Source organism: Mus caroli, unplaced genomic scaffold (assembly GCF_978045245.1).
Source record: "Mus caroli unplaced genomic scaffold, Mus_caroli_1 scaffold_2, whole genome shotgun sequence".
Lineage (NCBI taxonomy): Eukaryota > Metazoa > Chordata > Mammalia > Rodentia > Muridae > Mus > Mus caroli.
The window spans coordinates 75200798-75217241 of NW_028227257.1; the positions used below are offsets into that span (position 1 = coordinate 75200798).

Consider the following 16444-nt stretch of genomic DNA (forward strand, 5'->3'; position numbering starts at 1 on the left):
ATCATCTCAGGGACATTCATTTAGGGCTTTGTGCTGACCTCTCTTGCCTAATAAGTTTAATAATAAATAGTTCTCCTCCAGACAGTGGTCACTAAGCCCCTGTGGAGATGGAGCACGTGCTCAGGAAGAGCTTTCAGCCCAGTCTCGTTTTAATCCTTTAAGATGGGCGACTGGTACTTGCCAATTAGTCCATTTGGGAGAGATTTGTGACCAGACAGAGCTCTGGTTCTCATAGACTGAGGAGATGGGCCTGTTACACACAACCTGAGGCTGGCTGACTTCTGCCAGAGAGCTGGTAGGCACTTCTTCAGGAATTTAATAACATACTTTCCTATATAAGATAATGTTTTTAATAATAAAAAAATCAATAGTCCACAATAAGAAGAAATAGGCCCATGCCTTTAATCCCAGCACTTGGAAGTCAGAAGCAGGAGGATGTCTGTGAGTTTAAGGCTAGCCTGGTCTATGTTGCCTATTTCAGGATAGTTAGGGCTATATGCTGACACTCTGCCAACAACAAATGGAAAAAAGAAAGAAAGAAGAGGAAAATATACCTATTACCTAAAAGGTACCTATTACCTAAAAATTAACCTATTACCTAAAGGTAACTAGAATTTGGAAGAATTTTTGGGCATATGATAGTACAATATGTAAAAATTTGCTCTTTCTTACTTTCATATATGCTTTGTATAAACATTGAGATTTCTTTTTTAAAACATATTTTAGTTTTATTTTATTATTTTTGTATGTACGAGCATTTTGCCTGCATGTATGTATATGTACCACATGTGTGTCTGCTGCCTGAGAGATCAGGAGATGGTGCCAGGCCTTCTGGAAATGCAGTTATAGACGGTTATGGGTCACCATGGTGCTAGGAATCAAACATGGGTCTTCTCTAAGAGCAACGAACACCCTTATCTGGTTCAGCTCTCCAGCTCCCATTGAATGATTTCTTTCATTCTTTCTGCCCTTTCTCTGTCTTTCTGTCTCTGTTTCTGTTTCTATTCCTGTCTCTGTCTTGGTCTCTTTGTCTCTCTGTTTCTCTGTCTCTGCCCCCTCCTCCTCTAAGGATTCCTGGACTCCAGGCTCTGTGCAAGGCAGGCATTATACATTCAGATTTTTTTCTTGAAAGCAAGGTCTTCGCATGTAGCCCATGCTGGCCATGAACACTCTACCTTCCTGCTCCAGTGTCCTAGATGCTAGGATCACAGATATGTGTCAGCGTGCCTGTATATAAACTTTTTAATGAATATAATTTTTGGTAACTAACACTTTTTGTAAAATTTGTTTAACCATTTCTACATGATTGGGCTTTCTGACTTTCTGTTGATAAAAATATTAGGGAAAACATCTATGGATATTCAGCTTTGTTATTTTCTGAGATTATTTCCTTAGCCAGAATCAGTGTTGGACTTACTGCTTTAGAAGGGGCAACCATTTCATAGGTCTTACCTAACCTGTATTGCAAAGTAGAAATTATGTTGGTAAGGAAATAAATGAGGTAGATTCCAAGGCTCTGATACCACAGTTTCATCCTGTTTCTAGGCTCTTCTTTCCTAGGGATTTAGGGTGCTGGGCACTGAACATAATGCTTGTGCATGCTAAACCACTGAATTGTTTCTCTCTCTCTTTCTCTCTCTCTCTCTCTCTCTCTCTCTCTCCCTCCCACTTTACCTATGAATCTATTAAGACACTGAAGGATTGTGGCTAAACTAATTTGTCTTTTTCTTTCCCACCATCCCTTTCTCCTTTCTTCCCTCCCTCCCCTCCTTCCCTTCTATCTTCTCCCTTTTCCCTCCCTCTCTTTCTCTTTCTTGTCCTAGTCCCCCTTTCTTTTATATGAGTTTCCACAGCCAAAGCTATCCTGATTCTCCTGCCTCTGACTCTCAAGTGCTAGAACTACAGGTGTGTGTCACCATGCTCAGTTCAAACTGATTTTCCAGTCCCACACTGCCAAGGCAGTGTATGACATATTCTCACTCGCCTAAAAGGATTTATTTAGGCAGTATATAGAAATAATGTTAGGTTCCTAAATCAAGTACATTTAAATGTAAGGAATTATTTATTGTTGGATGTGATTAAAATGGAGAGGAAACATCCATCCAGGTAGAGGTTGTTTGTTCCCTGGCCTTTAGCAGTTTTATTTTCTGCAGGCTGCATGGTCAGGAGAGTCTCCCACTGGCTCATAGGAAAATGCCAGAAGCCCCACTGTCTTCTCTTACCTTCACAGCAACTTACCACCTTCCTACTAGCTCCAGCAAAACTCTAGCATCTATACTTATTGATTCTAATTAGCCTACTTTGAGTCATGTGACTTGCTGCAGAATTTTATGGTCTTTTATGTCTTTTCCTCTAGAGCCATCCAGGAGCCACCTCACCACAACCTAAGTTGAGCATGAGAAAGTCACCATCAGAGAACAAAGCAATTGTTACCTATAGAGGAGGCATGAATCACAGCCAAATAGCAATAGTGTGAGTCAGAATTTCAGAATCATTTTGATTTGCATTTCCCCGATGACTGAGGGATTTGAACATTTCTTTAAGTGCATCTTGGCCATTAGAAATTTCTTTGCTGAGAATTCTTGTTCAGCTCTTTACCCCATTTTAAAATGTTGGTTGTTGGTGTTTAGTTTCTTGAGTTCTTTATATAATTTTGGATATTAGCCATCTGTTCAATATAGGGTTGGTGAAAATCTTTCCCCATTCTCTAAGCTGCCATTTTGTCCTATTGATGGTCTCCTTTGTCTTACAGAAGCTTTTTAGTCTCATGAGGTTCCATTTATTAATTGTTGATCTTAGTGCCTGGGCAGTTACTGCTATGCTCAGGAAGTTGTCTCCTATAAGAATGTGTTCACTTTCTCTTCTATAAGATTTAGTGTGTCTGGTTTTATGTTGAGGTCTATGATCCACTTGGACTTGAGTTTTGTGCAGGGTGATAAATGTGGATCTATTTGCATTCTTCCACATGCAGGCATCCAGTTAGACTAGCACCATTTGTTGAAGATGCTTTCATTTTTCATTGTATGATTTTGGCTTTTCTGAGATTCTATCTTACACCTGTCAGAATGTCTAACATAAAAAACTCAACTGCTAGCACGAATTGGCAAGGATGTAGATCAAGAGGAACACTCCTCCACTGCTGGTAGGATAGCAAATTTGTACTTTGGAAATCAGAAAATTGGGAATAGTTCTACCTCAAAACCCAGCTATTCTACTCCTGGCCATATATCCAAAAGCTGCTCCACAATACCACAAGGACACTTGCTCAACTATGCTCATAGCAGCTTTATTCTTATTAGTGAACTGGAAACAACCCATCTGTTTCTCAACTAAAGAAATGGAGCCTTAAGTAGCCACCTCCTGTATTCAGGCAGTGCTTCCAGTAGAGAGATGGGGATACCAACCCATCCACAAACCTTTGACCTAAAATTTGCCCTGCCTACAAGATGTGAGATGGAGTAGAGATTGAGGGAATGGACAACCAATGACTGGCCCAACTTGAGCCTCACACCATGGGAGAGAGCCAACCCCTGACACTATTAAATATACTCTGCTATGCCTGCAGACAGGAGCCTAGAACACCTGTCATCTGAGAGGTTTCATATAGAAGCTGCAAGAAACAGATGCAGAGACCCCAAACCAAATATTAGGCAGAGCTCAGGGAGTCTTGTGGAAGAGTTGGGAAAAGGATTGAGGGAGCTGGAGGGGTCAAGGACACCACAAAAAGTCTTATAGAGCCAACTATCCTGGGCCCATGGGTGCTCACAGAGACTGAGCCACCAACCAAAGAGCATGCATGGACTAGACCATTTAGAATATTATTAAGGATCCTTTCTAGAGGATGTGAATCTTAAATGTGGTGTTACTGTCATTAATTTTTAAAAAAGGAGTTGAAGGGCTGAGGAGATATCTCAGTAGTGTCATCTTCAGGACCCACATTTTAAAAAGCCAGGCATGGGGGTGCACACTTGCAGTCCCAGCACCAGGGAGTCAGAGACAGGGAGATCCCTAAAACTCATTGGTCATCTAGTCTAGGTTGCTTGGTGCATTCTAGACCAACAAGAGAACCTGCCTTTCAACAACAACAACAACAACAACAACAACAACAACAACAACACAAAAAACCTTGTAGGGAAACATCACCTGAGCTGAGGAGTAATTCTCCTGAGATAGTTTGGCCTTCACATATACATGTGCAAACATGTATGTGTACCTGTATGCATACATAAGCACACATGTACACACACACACACACACACACACACACACACCTGAGATCTAGACATGGTGGTTTACTTCAGCAGGAAAATCTTGAGTTTGAGGCTGGCCTGGACTACATAATAAGGCCCTGATTCAAAAGAAATAAAAAGGGAGAGGGAAGGCAGGAAGGAGCTGAGGCCTCCCGGGCTCGTTAAGGACTCATATGACTGTTAGCATCAGGTAAAACAGGCCATCACTGAAGTCATCTCTAGAAAACCAAACCCTCTCCTTCATTTAACTAATATTTATCATTACTTCAACTCCCAAGCTGCTGGTGTCCTGGGTGCCAAGTACAGGATTTCCATGCAACCTTCCTTCTGGTTTAACCTTTTGAGGAATATGATGAATGGTCTGAAATGTCTGGCTGCACCCTGGCTGTCCTCAGGCCATGCATATGTTTATTTACAGTTGGAATGCCTCATTGCTGTTCTGGCTGGCTGGGCTGTAATTTGCTGAGGCACTTAAGCTTCACTATTGGGAATGGGGGGGGGGGATCACAACCACAAAACAGCTCTCTCTGCTAGCCCTAATTTGTCTGTAATGTTTGTACTGAAGATTGTCTGGTTGGCCTATTCAACTGAAATGCAGCAGAAATGTAGAATAGAGCACATGAAAGAAATAGGTATAAATCGATAATAAATCCTATCAAAGGAAGAGAGCTTCTCTGGCAGCCTTGCAAAGTATTTGCATAACCTAATTTCCCACACCAGGATCTTTGCTAGTGTTTAAATCGCTCCAAAAGAAAGAGTAGCTATTTGTGCTTTTGCTTGAATAATAGTTATTTTAAAATTCACCTGAATATCCTAATATATTTCTGTGAGGTGTTTATCCCATAGCATGAGACAATGGAACACTGGCTAAACTCCATGTGCCGAGATGGTGACTGGATGTTCATTCATTCTATTAATGTCAGTTACACTGTGTGCCAGGCTCTGTTCTGGGTGTTCTGGACCCAAGAGCAGAAACCATGGAGAATGAGTCATTGAGAACACAACGCCTTCAAATTTTAGGAAGCTCAGCAAATGTGGAGTCGGAAGACTTGAGAAAATGGTCTTTCCTGACACATGCTGGCCATGTGGTCTTGGGCAAGCTGATTCGTCTTTGGGGCTTTGTTGTGTTACTTATTGAACCTGAAAGGTATGGAAAGGCAATGTGGGATGGTTAGTGGCCTAAGAGGTAAGCTCTCTGGGGCTTGCACTCAGGGGGGCTCCATTCCCACATTGTAGCTGTGCGTCCCGAATGATCTCTGAGTTTCCACCCATCAAGTGTGTTTATAGGAAGTCTAGCTTGTAAAAGCCTTGAGATGCCATGGGTTTAGTACTAGCCTCATGCTGGCCTCAAAGTAGACTTTGTCAACTTGGAACAGATTCTTCTATCGAGACTGTTACTGTCATTATTGTCCCTGGACTGACCCCTTTCTAATTATAGTAGACTCTGAACTCAGTCATTTGGCTTGATCTGTGTTTAGTGAGAGCTACTGGAAATGTATTGAGTGGCTATGTACTTAGTAACATCAAGCCCATTCTGGGACACAGTTGGGAATAGACAGCTCATTCCCACTGCTAAGTAGCAGGAATCATAATGGAGAGAGACAGGTGCTACATTTGTAAACAAACCATCGGCATAAATAACACATGTTCAAACAGTGATGCCTGCTATTAAAGAAATAAAGTAGATTTAACATACAAGGAGGTGAGTGTTTACATGGGGGACACTTTCCCTGAGTGAATGCTAAATGAGAGCATTGTATCAGAGACCAGAAGAAGAGTTTTCAAAGCAGGGCAGAGAGCCGGTGTACTGGCTGGTTTTGTGTGTCAACTTGACACAGCTGGAGTTATCACAGAGAAAGGAGCTTCAGTTGAGGAAATGCCTCCATGAGATCCAACTTGCTTCTTGGTCATGGTGTTTGTGCAGGAATAGAAACCCTGACTAAGACAAATTGGTACCAGCAGAGTGGGGTATTCCTGTGACAACCTGACCATGTTTTGGGGAGGACTGTGGAAGGACTTTGGAACTTTGGGCTTGAAGATCCATTCGTTGTTAAGAGCTCTGTCAGATGTTGTGTAGGAGCTTGGAAGGTAATGCTGAGAACAGTGCAGAAGATGGAGGCCTGGTTTGTGAAATTTCAGGGGGAAAATTAAAGATTCTCTTCAGGGCCATTGCTGTTTTTATTGTGAAGATTTTGTTGTTCTGGTTAGCTGGGGCTGAAGAATCAGCTGTGATTAACAAGATACCAGAACTACTAAAGCAAAAACTTTGCATTACTGGGACTATTGATGCTGGTTAGCTGGAGCTAAGAAATTAGCGGTGATTAAGAAGAGACCAGCATCGTTGAGGTGACATCTTCTGGGAAGTGTTTTCTGAAAGCACAAAGAGGCTGTGTTCCAGAGATAGGCAAGGTTGTACTCCTTCTGCAGTGGGACTTGGTAATGTGTAAGGGTCACCCAGGTGGTACTGGTTTTGAAGGCATGAAGGGGTCATACAGCAGCTCAGGCTCGGCACTGTGAGAGGCCATGGAAGGCCATTGGTGAAGGTGCAGCCCCAGTTGTAATTGAAGGCCCAGGACTGAAGGGGTCATGCAGTGTTTTGGAGATGCCAGTACCACGAGATGACCACCAAGAGCAGCAGCAGCAGTGGAGTACAGGCATCTGGAGCCCAGAGGACGATGTGTGTGCTACAAAGGGCATGGCTGGAGAAGTGACCCAAGCCCTTGGAGGAGCCCAGAAGATCGTGAGTTGGATCCCAGACGTTGGACGGTTGGAGACTGATTTTTGCTTTGATTGTGACTGTGCCCTGATATTTTCCCTCCTGAAGGAAGAAACTGTTTTAGTGGAGCCCACAGTTAAGAGACTTTTAATTGTAAAAAGACTGGATTTTAAAAGAGATGGATATTTTAAAGAGATTGAAATTTTAAGAATATGTAAAGACTATGGGACTTTTAAAGTTCTTTAGATCTTGGGGATGAATAAGAATGTAAGGGTTGAGGCTTACTAGTGATGTGTTTGTGTGTCAAGTTGACAAGGGGTCAATTGTACTGGCTGGTTTTGTGTGTCAACTTGACACAGCTGGAGTTATCACAGAGAAAGGAGCTTCAGTTGAGGAAATGCCTCCATGAGATCCAACTTGCTTCTTGGTCATGGTGTTTGTGCAGGAATAGAAACCCTGACTAAGACAGCTGGCTTACAGATCTCTGCACAGGAGAGATGCATCATTGAAGGAATAAAAGGGAAGCTAGCTTGTGGGACTGGGTAGCTAACAAATAGGGGAATGACATAAGAACTAGGGGACAAGATGTAACTCAGAGCATTTGCTTAGCATATAACTGATGACTGAATTTCTGATTCTCTTGTCTCTGCCTCCTGAGAATTACTTATGGTAAGTCTCTGTCCAGTTTGTATGGTGCTAGGGGTTGAACCCAGGGCTTCCTGTATGCCAGGCAAGCATTCTACCAACTGAGCTACATCCCCAGCTCCTTTCTAGAATCATTTGTTCCTCAGAGCAGAGGTAGCTGGCAAAGTCCTTTAATTAAAAAAATGAGCAATGTCATTGTTTATATAAACTTATCACAATATTAATTGTACCTGAGAAGAGGGAACCTCACCCGAAAAGCTGCCCTTGTCAGGTTGGCTTATGGGCATGTCTGTGGGGCATTTTCTTAACTGCTGATTGATTTGGGAAGACCCAGCTCGCTGTAAGTGGTCCCATGCTTGGCATATGGGCCTGGGCTGTATAAAAAGGTAGCCTAACAAGCTTCAGAGAGAATGCCAGCAAGCAGAATTCCTCTGTGGTTTCTGCTTCAGTTCCTGCCGGAGTTCTTATCTTGGGTTCTGTCCATGACTGGCTGTAATCTATAATCCAAATCAACCCCTTCCTCCCCAAATTGCTTTTGACCATGGTATTTATCACTGAAGGAGATCAAGCTAGGATTGACAAAGTGACATGTATCTGTAATCCAAATATATAGAAGGTTAGTGATTTTATTCCTGGGTCACACAATGAGACCCTGTTTCAAGGCACCAAGGATCTGAGGATATAGCTCTGTGGTAGAGTATCTGCAAGTACAAGGCCATGAAAAAGAAATTTTCTAAAAAGTAAAACATACATTTGACACCAATCTTTAAAACTTTTAAAATCCATATAAAATAGAATATTATAAGTTGAAAAATTACTGGGATAGTATTGAATCTGTGGTTTGCCTTTGATAAAGATGTTCATTTTTTTCTGACATTAATCCTCCTGATCCATGAGCCTGGGAGGTCTTTCTATCTTCTTTTCCATCTTTCTCAATTTGTTTTTTCCAGTATTACAAGGTTTCCAGTGGAGAGGTCTTTCAGTTCCTTGTTGAGGTTTATTCCCAGAACCAGAAGGTTCCCTGCAGACACTTCCACAAGTGAGGACATATTGAAACCACTGAACGAGACTACTTTGTGAGCAGAAAGAAAGGTTTTTTGGGAGATCAAGCTGCCAGGCTGCCGCGGTGGGTAGAGGCATAACTGTCATAGAAAACATTGGCAGTTTTGTTGAGACAGGTAGAGGTGGGGGAATCGGTGTCCAGCTAGAAGAACCCCGGAGTTCGAGCACTGGGAGGTGGGATACAGGCCAGAACAGCCTGGGGGCTGATGTGGGGACTTAGATCTACATCATAGGCGTGTTTTGGTTAATCAGGAACTAGATGGCCACTAGCCATGGTAGTCAACTGTTGGGGGCAAATAAGGAAAGTATTAGTTTTTCTGACAAACAGAAACCTACCTCAGGAGATTTCTGAGTAATACCTAGTTTAGATTTCTGTTTACTTGAAAACAATTGAGGATCCAGCCTGTGTAAAACCCAGACTGTCATTTTGGACATTGTTAGTGCACTGCCTAAAGGGTACACTTTGGACCTAACAACTTCCAGGACTTCAAAGAACTAATGCCAATACTGTTCCATTAAATGGGAGAGGAATATTTAGGAGTAAGTGCATGTGGTGAAGAAGGGAAAACTTTCAAGGGAAAGGGGGTAGACTGCAAAGGTATAAAAGCTTAAAGGGGAATATTGGAACAGAAAGGATTTGGGAGGGCAGGGTAGAGTAGAAAATATAGGGAGGAATAAGTAACATTAAAGACCTTTAGAAATAGTCATAGGAAACCTACATATGACTGTAGAAGATTACACACACACACACACACACACACACACACACACACACACACCAAAGGGTTAAAATGTAGTTACTCTGGAATAGCGTAACAATGTCCCAGCTAGATGTCACAGACATCAAATGAAGACTTCAGTCCCAGGAATGTTTTGGTGCTGTTGACCAGTGGGGTCCCATTGATCTCTCAAACATTACAGGACATTGTCCTGTAGTTGTAATTGGTTACTTTTTAGGGCTTGGGAGGAAGACCCTATTGCTAAGGACTCCACAGACCTGAGTCACAGAACATAGGGATATCCAGCTGCCACTGACCCAGAAGCCTCATTCCTCCTGGCTAACTTCATAATTCTGGAAGATGCTGTGGCCACTGCTGGAGGAGAAAGGTCATCATAAATCTTACCCAGCTGGGAACCCATTGTGCTTCAGTAACAACTGGTCTGCCAAGGTGTGCCCACTGGCGCGATAGTGGCATGAACATCATGGAAGTGTCCAATCACTTTTCTGATTAGATTTAAGTCCTACCCCACAAGATAAAATCCATAAGTAACACCATTACTGGCTATGAGACTGTGACAAGGCCTGAGGGGAGAATCTACTGCTATTCTATTGAATGGATATAAGACTAATTCCTAATGATTTACTATAAATGCATCTCTGAACCCTCAGCAGAAAAGCATCAACTTACAACAGAGAGTTATTAACTCAGAGACCTAAAACTGATCAAGATACAGAGATTGAGAAACTGAAATGCTCAGCCCTAAATGGGACATCTATATCACTTCCTCTCCATCCAAGGCTCAGGGATAATGGGAAAAGAGCATAAGAGCTAGACATGGCGGATGACTGTAGAGAAATGGTGCCTTTCAGACATGGGGATAGCTGCACATATGAGCCCACAGTGGTTGTGATAGCATGTGCAAGCCTTGAATCATAGCTCAACATAATGAAGGCTATATATGACAAATATGTCATTACATGAAAAAACTCAAAGCATTCCCAAGGTCAGGAATAAGATAAAAGTATCCATCCACCTTACTCCTATTCAATAGTGTTTGAGGGTTTAGGTAAACTACAGCAGTAAGAGAAGAGAACAAAAGGTATATAAATAGGAAAGGAAGTCTAAGTATCCCTATTTGTAGATGATGTTATTCTATCCACAGGAGACCCCAAAGATGCCACCCTAAACCTCTCAGAGTGATGAACACAGCATGCAAGGCAGCAGGTCACAAAATTAGCATATAGAAATCAGCAGACTTCTTTTTTTTTTTCCTTATAAAAAGAAAGCATTTAATTGAGGTCTTGCTTAGAGTTTCAGAGGGTTAGTCCAATCTCATCATGGCAGAGAATATGGCAACATGTAGGCAGGTATAGTTCTGGAGAAAGTAGTTGAAAGGTTCACATAGCAGCAGCCTTCTTATGTCCCAGTGATGAGCATACTGAAAAGGAAGTGAGGACGCAATCCCGTTCACGGTACTCGACAGTCTCCGTCCTCGTGGTATGGTGACTGCTGTTTTCTCTGCATTTTTAGGTGTCCTTTTACTTACTTTGAACATTTACAAGCTCCTTCTGTCTTTTTCTCTTTACAAAAGAAAGCTTTCCCCTTCCCCCGTTCCCACTCCTTTCATTTTCCCTTTCTTATTCTGACTCTCTCACTGGGTCATAAGAAGGCATCTTCTAGTCTGACGCCTTACCCAGAAGTCTAACCATATTATCAGGCAGGGCAGAGAAGCAATCACTTCCTCAGTGCCGTGGTCCTTGCACATCCTAGGCAAGTGTTCTAACGCTGAGCCAAATCACCAGTCCTGTTTTGCTTTGTTCTTTGAGCCATCTTCTCAGTATATAACTCAGGTTGGCCTTGATGTCTTAAGCATGTCTGGGGATACAGGCATGTTCTCTGTCTGGCTGCTTAACACCATTTAGAATACATTCTAACATCAAATGAGCCTGGAAAGAACATCATAGTTGCGTTATACTCCTGTGTAATAGGAGAAGGTCTCTTGGTGCATTTTTATCCTGAGGGACTTATCCCTCGAAGCCGTAAATATTCACCTCTAAATGCATTCCCTGGGCCAGAGGAGCAAATTCATTTGTCATTGTTCTGTTCTGGCTTAGTCCAAGAAAAGCTAGATTCTTCCTTTACCAGCACCACTAGACATGTACACATGCCAAGTTATTTTTTTTTAGGACTCAGTTTCTTTATTGACAAAATAGAAGTATTAATAGTACCCAGGCCAAGGCTATCTGTGATGATTATATAGGTTAACGCATGACAAACATTTAAAAACATTAAACAATTGTTATTTATTCTTTTATTCCTATAAACCGCACCCATTGAGCCCTTACTATATATAAGAGTTTTCAAGCCAAGAACCTGCTGCTTGGGAGGCTGATGCAGGAGAATTGCCAAGTACAAACCCTGCCTGGACTATAAAGTGAAACCAAGGCTAGTTTGGAAAATCTGGTGAGATCTTGTCTCACAATAAACGACGAAGGGCTGGTAAGTGGGCTCAATGCATAAAGGAGCTTGTGCCCAAGCCTGCTAGGCTTAGTTCAATTCCTGAGTACCATGAAAAGGTAGAAGGAGAGAAATGATTTGGTACAATTTTTCTCTGTGCTGTGACACAGTACCACCCTCCTACTAATACCAAATAAAATAATGTTTAAAACAAAATAAAATAAAAATGGACTGGGATATAGCACAATGGTAGGTACTTGCATAGCATGTACAAGGACCTGATTTCAATCCCCTTTGATAAAAGAAAATAAGGAAGGGAGGAAGAAAGGGTGAAGGGAGGAAGAGTTAGAAGGAAAAATGGAATACAGAAGAGACAGTGCATGGGAAGATATGTATGTTATGAACACCAGAAATTCACTTGACACTGAGTTAAAATGTATTATTATTATTGTTGTTGTTGTTGTTATTATTATTATTGTGGGTGTGTGTGTGCTTGTCAGAAGATATCTTTTAGAAGATGACTCATTTCTCCAGTTTGTTTGAGGCAGTGTCTCTGTTTATGCTAAGAATCATACTCCAGAACTAACCAGTACCCTGGAGCTCGTGTCTCTAGCTGCATATGTATCAGAAGATGGCCTAGTTGGCCATCACTTGGAAGAGAGGCCCCTTGGTCTTGCAAACTTTATATGCCCCAGTACAGGGGAATGCCAAGGCCAAGAAGTGGGAGTGGGGGGGGAGGGTATGGGGAAATTTCAGGATAGTATTTGAAATTTGAAATGTATATAAAGAAAATATCTAATTAAAAAGGGGGGGGGAAGAATCATACTCCAGGCCAATTGGCCCATAGACTTCATCCAAATCTCCATTTCTGCCTCCCACCTTGCAGTAGGAGTGGACACCATCACATCTGTCCTTTTGTGGGGGGTTTGTGCACTGAACTCAGTTGGTCAGGTTGTAAGCACTTTTACCTAGGAAGGTGGTCTACCGGCCCATGCACCTCATTTTTAAAAACTGTCTACAATCATACATAAGTATTTTCTTTGCAAAGGGGTGAATGTACTTTTGTATTTTAAAATTCAGAGACCTAGAATTTACATCTACACTCCCAGTCTTTTTTTTTTTTTTAATTTTTTTTTTTAAAGATGTATTTATTTATTTATTATATGTAAGTACACTGTAGCTGTCCTCAGACACTCCAGAAGAGGGCGCCAGATCTCGTTACGGGTGGTTGTGAGCCACCATGTGGTTGCTGGGATTTGAACTCTGGACCTTCGGAAGAGCAGTCGGGTGCTCTTACCCACTGAGCCATCTCGCCAGCCCTACACTCCCAGTCTTTTTATTGCTTTCGAATGATCAGCCTAGAGCACCATTATCTACCATCAAGTCAAGGGCTTGCATGATATCCCAAGCTTCTTACATTGGAAATCTAGTTCACAAAGCAAGGTTTTCCCCTCTCTTCACAGGGCTAGAATTTTTGACTTTGATATATCATTTATGCATCTCATCCATTATTGATGCATTACAGCTTTGACATGAAGCAGCGACCTTTTAAAATCAAAACTACTCTGTCCTGACCCGTTTCATATCCAGACTCTTTTCAGAGCACAAGAAATTCCTGCATACAGCATTCACATTGAAGCATATTTTTTTCTTGCAAACAAACAGCAGGAAGACCCTACACAACCTGAGTGCTCCTATTTGGTGGAGAAGCTTCGAGTGTGTGTCTCATTTTAAATTCTGAAGTGCAAATGTCACACAACGAAAGTATCAGCAGTGACTTAAATGTGGTTAAATATGGAAACTCGGCGTAGAGTCCGTGTTTATTTGTAGCTAGTGACAGTGATAAGGGCAGGAGCCCTCCCGATAAGTGGCTTTCAGCCATCGTTAATCGGCTGATAGATGGATAGAAAAGAGGCTGGTCACAGAGGACACCGCCTCGCCCTCTGTAATGGAACAGGCTCATCCATCTCACAGAGGGCAAGAGGAAGACCATGTGTGCCGCTGATTCCATTATTCTGCGCAGAGCAACCTCAGAGGCTGAGAGGAAAAGGCAAAAATCAAGAGACCTTGACCCGAATCATGGTGGAAACTCAGAGACTCTCAGGATGTCAGAACTACATGGGTTCTTGGTGATCCTTTAAGTCAACCCCTGCATTTTTAGATGAGGAAATTTCCATGCGTAACTGTACACCAGCATTTATTAATCAATGCACATGTGTTCATTCCCTGGGTAAACCCTATGGCTGGTTCCCACTGCCCTTAAGGTAGGCCTTTATTTAGACAGAGAGGCCCTCCTTGGTGTGCCTTCTGCTTCTCTACATCTTTTTATCTCTCTGTCTTCCCCCATTTTAATGAGACTGGGGGCAAAAAGGTCTCCAGGCAGGTTACACTGCTCGCTGGGTAGCTCTTATAAAGCTTTAGGTGTATTGGATGCTAGCAATGCAACATTTTCCCTGAATCCCAACAATGGCCAGGTGCTCTCTTCTTCACCTTCTCTTCATACCCTGCCCCTCACAACCACACCAATAACACATTTGCCGGCTCCCTCACTTGTTCTCTACTTGACCAGTCAAGAGTATCATGTACCCATCATTTGTATGGAGAATTCTGCAGAGTTGCCTACACACAGTAGGTGCTCATTAAATGGCTGTTGACTACATGTTAGCTCATCATGTCCCAACCACAGAAGGCAAAGCCTCACACAACACAGCCCTGTTATGGAAAAAGATCAGTTTAGTTCTTTCAAAACACTCATAACTTTTCTTCTCTAGGATATTTTTTCAGTTTATCAAGTTTGAGGAAGACACATTATTAGAAGTATTGAAAAAAAGGGGGTTAGAAATTCCCAGTTTCTGCTTTTCTGCTGTGCTCGCTGGCAGACCCGTTGCCATAGTCCCTGTGATCCAAGGGCAGAGGAAAGGCACCCCGGTTCTGTGTTCCACGCACATGTTAAACACTGCCTATGTGCTATGGACTTCACTGAGCGGCAGGGCTATATTAAGGGCATCTTTTTTTTCCATTTATTTATTCATTTTACATCCCAATGTTAGCCCCTTCTCCTCTCAGCCACCTCCCCAGACATCCCTTTTCTCCATCCCCTCTCCCTTTCTCCTCTGAGAAGGGGAAACTCCTCCCCCTCATACCAACCCACCTTGGCACATACATCACTGCAGAACCAGTCAGATCCTTTCCCATTGAGGCTACACAAGGCAATCCAGTTAGGGAGAACAGGATCCACAGGCAGGCAACAGAGTCAGGGACAGCCCCCTCTCCAGTTGTTGGGGGACCCACAAGAAGACCAAGCTTTACATCTGCTAACTGTATGTAGGAGGGTCTTTGAGTCTGTTGGTCTTCTTTTGGACATCTTAAAGGACCCTGGCCAGGATGCTCCCCTTGCAAAAGTGCTCATTTATGATCCCTACCCATTTAAGAAGCTGATGGAGCTGTTCATTACCACAGAGGGAACCCACACTGGAAAGTTTGTATTCTGTGGCAAGAAGGCCCAGCTGAATATCTGCCATGTTTTGCCCATGGATACCATGCCTAAGGATTCTATCATGTATTTTTCTGTAGGACAAGCCTGGGGACTGGAGCAAGCTGGTACAAGCTTCCAGGAACTATACCACAGTCATCTCCCACAACCTGGAGACCAAGAAGACCTGAGTGAAGCTGCCTTCAGGGTCCAAGAAGGTGAATTCCTCAGCCAACAGAGCTGTTGTTAGTGTCTTGGTTGCTAAGGGCAAAATTGACTAGAGATGGACAACTGGCTAACACAGAGCCACAAGGCAAGTTTGTGAAATCACCTTGGGTCCTGGAACTCCACCCTGTGCCCCCTCTATACTAAGGTACCATGATTCTTAACCTCTGAAGATTTAATGATGTAAAGGGCAGGGCTGAGTCTGCAAACAGAGACTCCATTTGGACATAGGAACAATTTACAGGTGCCAAAAGGTTTCTTAGTGACTGATGGAGGTAACATTGTCAAAGTTAGATCACAGAAGATCACAGCCAGAAGGAGGTTCTCCCCACTCTAGACATCAGCACTGAATTCTTACTCACTTGAGTTTATGGGCTGGGAAGTCCTTTATTGCTTTATTATAGCCCACCTGGTTCCTAGCTCAGTTTTCACTTATCAATAAGCTTCAGTTTCCCAATCTATCAACTATTTAACAAAAGAGTCCACAAAGTCAGTGAGTTCCTTGTGCTACATACCCTAGGAAGATGGAGATACCCTGGGAAGATGGAGATAACCTGAGAAGATGGAGATACCCTGGGAAGATGGAGATACCCTGGGAAGATGGAGATACCCTGGGAAGATGGAGATACCCTGGGAAGATGGAGATACCCTGGGAAGATGGAGATAACCTGAGAAGATGGAGATACCCTGGGAAGATGGAGATACCCTGGGAAGATGGAGATACCCTGGGAAGATGGAGATACCCTGGGAAGATGGAGATACCCTGGGAAGATGGAGATACCCTGGGAAGAAGGAGATACACTGGGAAGAAGGAGTTACCCTGGAAAGATAGAGATGCCCTGGGAAGATGGAGAAAGATGCAGCTGATCCTCATGAGACTATTGGAGGTATCTTC

At 42.8% G+C, this 16444-nt stretch overlaps 1 pseudogene; it reads left to right on the top strand.

The window, feature by feature from the left end:
• The first annotated feature begins 5227 nt into the window (after nt 1-5227).
• Nucleotides 5228-15605, top strand: LOC110306756 (large ribosomal subunit protein uL2 pseudogene; annotated as a pseudogene).
• Nucleotides 15606-16444: the final 839 nt, after the last annotated feature.